The sequence below is a fragment of the Lolium perenne genome, chromosome 6 (genome assembly GCF_019359855.2).
Source record: "Lolium perenne isolate Kyuss_39 chromosome 6, Kyuss_2.0, whole genome shotgun sequence".
NCBI lineage: Eukaryota > Viridiplantae > Streptophyta > Magnoliopsida > Poales > Poaceae > Lolium > Lolium perenne.
Window position 1 is genome coordinate 124,152,885 of NC_067249.2, and position 7,892 is coordinate 124,160,776.

A 7,892-nucleotide genomic window follows, 5' to 3' on the forward strand; every position below is an offset into this window, starting at 1 on the left:
GGTTCACCAAGCTTCCAAGGCCGAGCGCCAAGTGAATGAGGACATCAAGTACTCAGAGTCCAAGTCATACTTCGCCTCCAAGCTCGCTACAACAACTCCTACAACAAGTGTCAAGCCCGCCGTATCCTCTACACCATCCAAGCAACCGACTATCGAAAGTCGCATGAAGCAAACGGTGTCCTCCACCGCCTCCTCAAAGGCCTCTACGAGACCCTCTAATGTCACTTGCTTCAAGTGTGGCACACAAGGCCACAAGTCCTTTGAGTGCAAGAATACCAAGGTCATGATCACCATGGAGAATGGTGACATAGAGACGCTAAGTGAAGATGAATATGAAGCTCTTGTGCAAGCCGCCGTCGCAAATGAAGAAGCTTATGATGAAGAAAATGGAGAAGACCCTCTCTTATGTGTGCATGACCCAAGTCCTTCACTTGTGGTCACAAGGGTGCTAACAACTCAACCTCAAGCTATGGAAGACCAACGGTGCAACATCTTCCAAACCCGTGTCGGTATTGGTGGCAAGTCAATAAAGGTCATCATCGATGGAGGAAGTTGCCACAACCTCGCAAGCACCGAGTTGTGTGAGAAGCTCAATCTCACACTTCGCAAGCACCCTCATCCTTACCATGTCCAATGGTTGAGCGACAAGGGCAATGTCAAGATACAACATACCGTCACCGTCAACTTCAAGATTGGACCCTATGAAGACACTATTGAGTGTGACGTAGTGCCCATGACGGTATGCCACATGTTGCTTGGCCGCCCATGGCAATTTGACAAGAAGGCTATACATGATGGACACTCTAATGCATACACCTTCAAGGTCAAGGATAAGAAGTTTGAGCTATGCCCCATGACTCCTAGCCAAATCATCGCGGACAATGCGAAGGCTTTAGCGAGGGCACAACATCACACCCACCATAGTGAGTTGAGAGGAGAGGGTGCGACCCACCAAAAAGATAGTGAGCGCCACAAGCCATACATGAGTGAGATAAAAAGTGTCCTCCTAGCCACCAAAAGTGAGTGGAGAGATGTCAACACCCGGATTTTTAAGTCCAGATGCCTATTATGCCGTACATCGCAATCCCAGGAATAATGTTTTTGCGAGACATAATAGTAAGTAGCATAGAGTCATCATTTATTACAACACATATTGTCTTACAACCATAGATCACATGATCCAATATTACACGAATATATTGTTCAACATCACAAATAGTAGCGGAAGCGAAGTAGTAGTGGACGAGCTATTCCACAGGCAACGCTTGACGTTAGAAGACGATCCTAGTTATCGTAGACGTCCTGTTGTCCGTCATCCTGATACTGGTGCTCTCCTTCATAGTCTGGCATTTGAATAGCCAGGGCAAAGCCATGAGTACTTGTAAAGTACTCGCAAACTAACTCTAAGATAAAAACTCATTAAGTGTAAAGAGGTGCTAAGCTCTAGGTTTATTTGCATAAAGCCAAGTTTTAGTTTCATAAATCTTTGGTAAAACCTAAATCATGTGCTAGACTAACTCAAGTGGGAACATTAGTGTCATTCCCACAACTCATTATGGATCACCATAATGTCACCTTTCAAACCACCATTCATTTCTAGAACCAAAACATTTTAAAGATAACGGAGATAGTATAGCCTTTCCAATCGTCCGTAACCGTGGACACGGCTATTCGAATAGGTTTAACACTCTGCAGAGGTTGTACTCTTGTGCCACAACTTTTGATTACATCCGTCGAGGATAACCTCGAATCGTCGTAACACAGTACGCGGATCATCAATCGAAACCTTTCACTTATATATGCTAGTATGAGCACCTCTCCCCCATGAGCTTGGCCTCCCGGTGAAAACCATGATCCAACCGGGAACTGCACAGGCTTGGGCCGTACATTCACCTTGTTTCAACATCAATCCACAAGTAACGGAGGCAGCCGCAGCGTAACCCCTATGATGTTTGTTCAGAGGGAACCCATACTAAAATACACAAGTTTCTAGTTAAGCCGTACCCATAATCAGGTATTGTGGGGGTACTTGTATAATTGGAAGGGTATCGCATTCAAACTCAATCATCTATTTTGTCAAAAATCACCATCTTCTCTTGGTCATATTCACCTTCAAAAATCTTTCACTTCAGTTCATTTCACAAATGTTCCCATCTAGAGTAGTCCATTTTAGTTCTTAGCAATAGCAACTAGTCATGAGGGGGTGCTATCTAGCTTTATTTGCTTAGGCTAACTTTGATGCTCTTGTTCTATCTAGACAAGTGAATCATAAATCAAAATGGTACTTTGAAATAAATGAGCAAAAGTAAATGTAAGTAAAAATATGGGATAGGTAATACATAAAAGTAAAGGGGGATGGTGCCTTTGCTCTTGTAGAGCTAGGCACTTGTGTTTAGCAAGGGTTAGCTTGCCTTGAGCTGGGTAGTTATCGAAGTTCTCTTCTTCTTCCTGTGAGTAGCCCTCCTCCTCTTGGTATTCCTCGTTACTAGCGTCTATATACGAATACGAGGTATAAATACTAAACCAAGCTCACATACTAAACTAGCAACACTCAAAGAGTTCACACACTAGTCCTAGTATCAATCAAACATGGCATGGTGGGTTATTTGATTTGTCTTTAGTAGAGAGAAAATAATTTCCTCTCATTATTCCTATTTCTTAAATTTGGTATGTAGGTCTGTAAAAGAATTCATTCCTTTTTATTACCTCTTATTAAGATTTAATCTCTTCATATAATAATAAGGTATGAAATATAGGTTGACCCAAAGTCAACATTTCATATCTATTATATGTGAGTTCAATTTAATTGAAGTGCTATACTTCACATGGTTTTAAAACTTAACATTTAAATGAATTAAAATCTCTAAGTAATAATTCTCAAGGGTTCATTAGCCTAAGTCATTCCCCCTGGTTATTAGTACTTAGGATCAAAATTTTAAATGAGAGATAATTCTCATATTGGGGTTGAGTTTGAATTCCACTTTAAAATGCTATAGAAATGACTACATAGCCATTTTATTTGATCTAGTCCATGATCATACAAACAACAGGGCTATGTTATTGCATAATCAATTAGAGGACATCATTTGTGATTTATTAGAATTGGAATTACTCAAAAATCTATTTTGGTTGAATTTTAAATAAAGTTTGAATGTGCAAAAGTCCCTGTCTTGTCTTTTTTGTCAAATTAAATCTACAACGAAAATGGAGATGGGGCCAGTGGCATTGGATAGATAATTTCATGGGCTTTCCAACGGTATAAAGTTTGCTAGATTTGGTTTGGTAGAATTCAAACTATTCAAATTTTACTAAACATTCAGCAGGACAAATTTGGATAAAGAATAAACTAGATTTGAATTGGTGGGCTTAGGCGGGAAAGGTTATTGGGCCGAAACGAAATTCGGCAGCACTTCGCAGCCCAACACGCGGCTGGCGCGCTCAGGCCGCGCTGACAGGGTGGGGGCCACCTGTCGGCGCCTCTTAACTCAGCGAAGCGGTACGCGAAAGAATAGCCGTAGGATTAGAACTAAGATCTACGGCTGGGGGGCGTCGTCGTCACCGACGGGATTCCGACGAGGGCACGGCGGCAGTAGGGGGTCGGGGAGCCTACCAGGCCGATGCAGGACTCAGGCAGTATGCGCGGTGAAGGTGTAGTAGATGGGGAAGAGGTTGGGAGCAGCGGCGGCGCTTGGGGTGGCGCCAATCGTCGACGGTGAGCTACGTCCCCCGGCGGCTCCGATCTTGAAATTGCTCCTCCTCCGGCGGCAATCGAACGAACTAAGGTGGTGAGGAAGATCAGGGGTGAGAGGGGAGTCGAGTGGTGTGAGAAGAGCTTGCTGGGAGGCCTCTATTTATAGTGGCGAGGGGTGCCGTGGTGTGCTGCAAGGGCGCGGCCATGGCGTGGCGTTTCCGGCGAGCGAAAGGGCAAGCGAAGGACGGCTATGGCTAGCTGGTGTACGGGAGATGCTCAACCTGTATCGAGACCGAGAAAAGGGTGATGGGAGAGCTCGGGCGCGTGCAATGTCTATCACTGGGCGCGCGACATCATTTTGGGCTATGGCGACGGCGACGATGCAGGGCAGGCACGGGCGTCCGTCTAGCGTGTAGAGGGTGCAGAGGCGATGCTCGACGCGGTGATAGGGATGCAGGGCGAGGACGGGAGCGGTCGAGTGCGTGGCGTCCTTGCGCGTCCAGGGCGTGATCACCACGCCGGCTGGCACGTCCTGGCAAGGTTTGGACACGGGCGTTCTGGGCAGTGCCGTGCAGTGGCGATCGATCCAGTGGTACGGACGTGATCCTTATGTATCAGGGATGCTCGAGGACATGGAGAAACGACGAGGGAGTGGCCAGGGAGATGGGTGCCAAAGGTGGCCGGCATGGCATTGTTTAGCATGTTCTAGGGTTTCTCCTCCACTTTAATCAGCCATGCAAGTGCTGGGCTAGAGGCAGGGGGTGTAGGGGAGGCTGATGATCACTTTGCAAAAGTGGTTTAGGGTCAAAACTACTGGATAATAGCATGTATCACTTAGTCTAGATGCTGCCTGCCACCTGTTCGACCAAATGGCTGCAAGAAACTTTCTTTCGAATTTTGAAAATCTTTTTGGTGATTCTCATTTATATAAAAATTGTGATGTATTGGTGGTGGTGGCACTCAATTTGGAATTGATTTGCAACTTTTCAAAATTTGGGGTGATCTTCTTTTCTCTCCCGGGTTCCCTCTTTGCCCTCTTATTCTGGTCAACCTAGTCAACTTTAGGGAGGGTGGTCAACATCAAAGTTACTCACCTTGACATGGTCTTGGATGACCTGGCTTTAGTTGACCTTGCTTAGTTCAAGATTTGAGAAATACAGAAGGGTAAAGTGGTGAAGAAAATAAATTTGGGTTATGTGACCATTATCACATGTATGAAGGAATCTTGATTTCTTTTGATTTGATTCTTGATCCAAGGATGCAAAAGGGTTAGTTTATCATATTGAAGCCTTTTAGAAGCAATGGGGCAAGCAAGCTTGGCCTTGGTTGAGGATTGGTTATTTTACATAGAGTGTATGTGAGTGAGAGAGGGGTTTTTCCCAATTTCTTTATTTCTCCTCAATTTAGGGTTTAGTGAACTTTGTTAGGGTTCACCTAGCAAGGTGTACACATACTAACACTCATCATGGCAATTGCACAAAAGAATAATCACTCAAATGCATTTATCTATATGTGGCCCTATATGCATAGAAAAAGTTTTTGTTAATTGCAAAAATTTGAGTTTGGGGAATTTCTCTTCCTTGTTATTATGGTTGAAACTTGGGATGTTACAAACCCTTCCCCCTTACAAAAGATCTCGTCCCGAGATCTGAGAAAACTAGGTACTAAAGAGATCTGGGTACTCAGTCCTCATAAAGTCTTCTCTCTCCCAAGTGGCTTCTTCTTCGGTGTGGTTACTCCATTGGATCTTCAGAAACTTGATACTTCGAGTACGAGTGGTTCTGAAAGCTTCTTCCAAGATGCGAATAGGTACTTCGCGGTATGTCAGATCTGAGTTGATATCCACAGCTTGATGGTCGATGTTCTTGAAAACCTCGGTCTTCTCAGGCACTTCTAAACACTTCCGGAGTAGCGAGATGTGAAACACATTGTGTACCGCTGACATTTCTTCCGGTAACTCCAGCTGATAGGATACTTCTCCTCGGCGACTCAGGACTTTGAAAGGTCCGACATATCGGGGTGCGAGCTTTCCTCGAAGTTGAAATCTCTGCATTCCCTTAAGAGGGGACACTTTGAGATATACGAAATCTCCGATCTCGAAGGTCATCTCTCGGCGTCTCTTGTCGGCGTAGCTCTTCTGTCTTGATTGGGCTGTCTTGAGATACTCGCGGATCTTGTGAACCTTTTCTTCGGCTTCTCGGAGAATATCTGGTCCAAAGATTTGACTCTCTCCTACTTCCGACCAATTCAGAGGGGTACGGCACTTCCTTCCATACAGTGCTTCGAAGGGGGCCATCTGCAAGCTGGCTTGGTAGCTGTTGTTGTACGAGAATTCTGCGTACGGCAAGCAGTCTTCCCACTTAGATCCATACTCTAGCACACATGCTCTCAACATATCTTCTAAGATTTGGTTGACTCTTTCTGTCTGTCCATCTGTCTGCGGGTGATAGGCTGTGCTGAAATTCAGATGAGTTCCGAGTCCTTCATGTACTTTCTGCCAGAATCGGGAGGTGAATTGGGATCCTCTGTCGGATACTATCGACTTCGGTGTTCCGTGCAGGCTGACTATCCTTGAGATATATAGCTCTGCGAGTCTCGGTCCTTGATAGGTGGTCTTGACGGGGATGAAGTGGGCGACTTTGGTCAGTCTGTCGACCACTACCCAGATGGAATCATTTCCTTTACTAGACTTGGGCAGTCCGGTGATGAAGTCCATTCCTACGGAATCCCACTTCCATTCGGGAATCTGTAGGGGTTGCAACGATCTGCGGGGCGTTGGTGTTCTGCTTTGACTCTTTGACAGATGTCACACTTGGCGATGTAGCTTCCAATTTCTCTCTTCATTCCATGCCACCAGAATTGTTCCTTCAAATCCTGGTACATCTTGGTTCCTCCGGGGTGAATGGAGTATAGGGTGTCGTGAGCTTCTTTCAGGATAACTTGCTTCAATTCTGAGTCTGACGGTACGCAAAGGCGCTTGTTATACCATAGCACTCCTTCTTCATCTACGGTGAATCCTGGTGCTTTTCCGGCGGCTATTTGGTTCTTGATTCCGTCAATGCTAGCATTTCCTTTCTGAGCTTCTTTGATCTGACTAATCAGGGTGGGTTGGAGTTCAATGCTGGCGAGGTATCCTTCGCTAACCAGTTCAAGTCTAAACTGTTCAAATTCTTCAAACAGGCTAGGCTGCTCAATTGCTAACAGGGAGTTCAACTGACACGGCAGTCTACTCAGAGCATCCGCTACCACGTTGGCCTTGCCGGGGTGATAGTGGATTTCCATGTCGTAATCCTTGATTAGCTCTATCCATCTGCGCTGTCTCATATTCAGCTCCTTCTGCGTGAAGATATACTTCAGGCTCTTGTGATCCGAATAAACCTCGCATCGATTACCCATGAGGTAATGACGCCATACTTTCAGTGCTAACACCACCGCTGCTAGCTCTAAGTCATGGGTTGGGTAGTTCTGTTCATGCGGCTTCAGCTGTCTTGATAGGTAAGATATCACTTTGCCTTCTTGCATCAGCACACATCCAAGACCAATCTTGGAGGCGTCGCAGTACACATCAAAGGGCTTGGTAATGTCCGGCATAACCAGTATTGGGGCTGTTGTCAATCTTAACTTGAGCTGTTGAAAGCTCTCTTCACACTTGTCGGTCCATTCGAACTTCCGGTCCTTCTTCAACAATTGGGTCATCGGTCTTGCTATACTCGAGAATCCTTCAACGAATCGGCGGTAATATCCCGCCAATCCGAGAAAAGCACGGACTTCGGTCTGAGTGGTTGGGGCTTTCCATTCTTCAACAGTCTTGATTTTTGCGGGGTCAACGGCAATTCCTCCGGCTGACAAGATGTGACCCAAGAATCCTACTTCTTTCAACCAGAACTCACACTTGGTGAACTTGGCATACAACTGATGTTCCCGAAGGGTATCTAGGACCACTTCCAAATGTTGCTCATGTTCTTCCTCGGACTTGGAGTATATGAGGATGTCGTCGATGAAGACAACCACAAACTTGTCCAGGAAGTTCATAAAGATCTTATTCATGAGATTCATGAAGTAAGCGGGGGCATTGGTCAATCCAAATGACATGACATTGTACTCATACAATCCATATCTGGTGGTAAAGGCAGTTTTGGGGATATCGGTGGCACGAATCTTCAACTGATGGTATCCTGTCCGCAGATCAATCTTCGAGAAT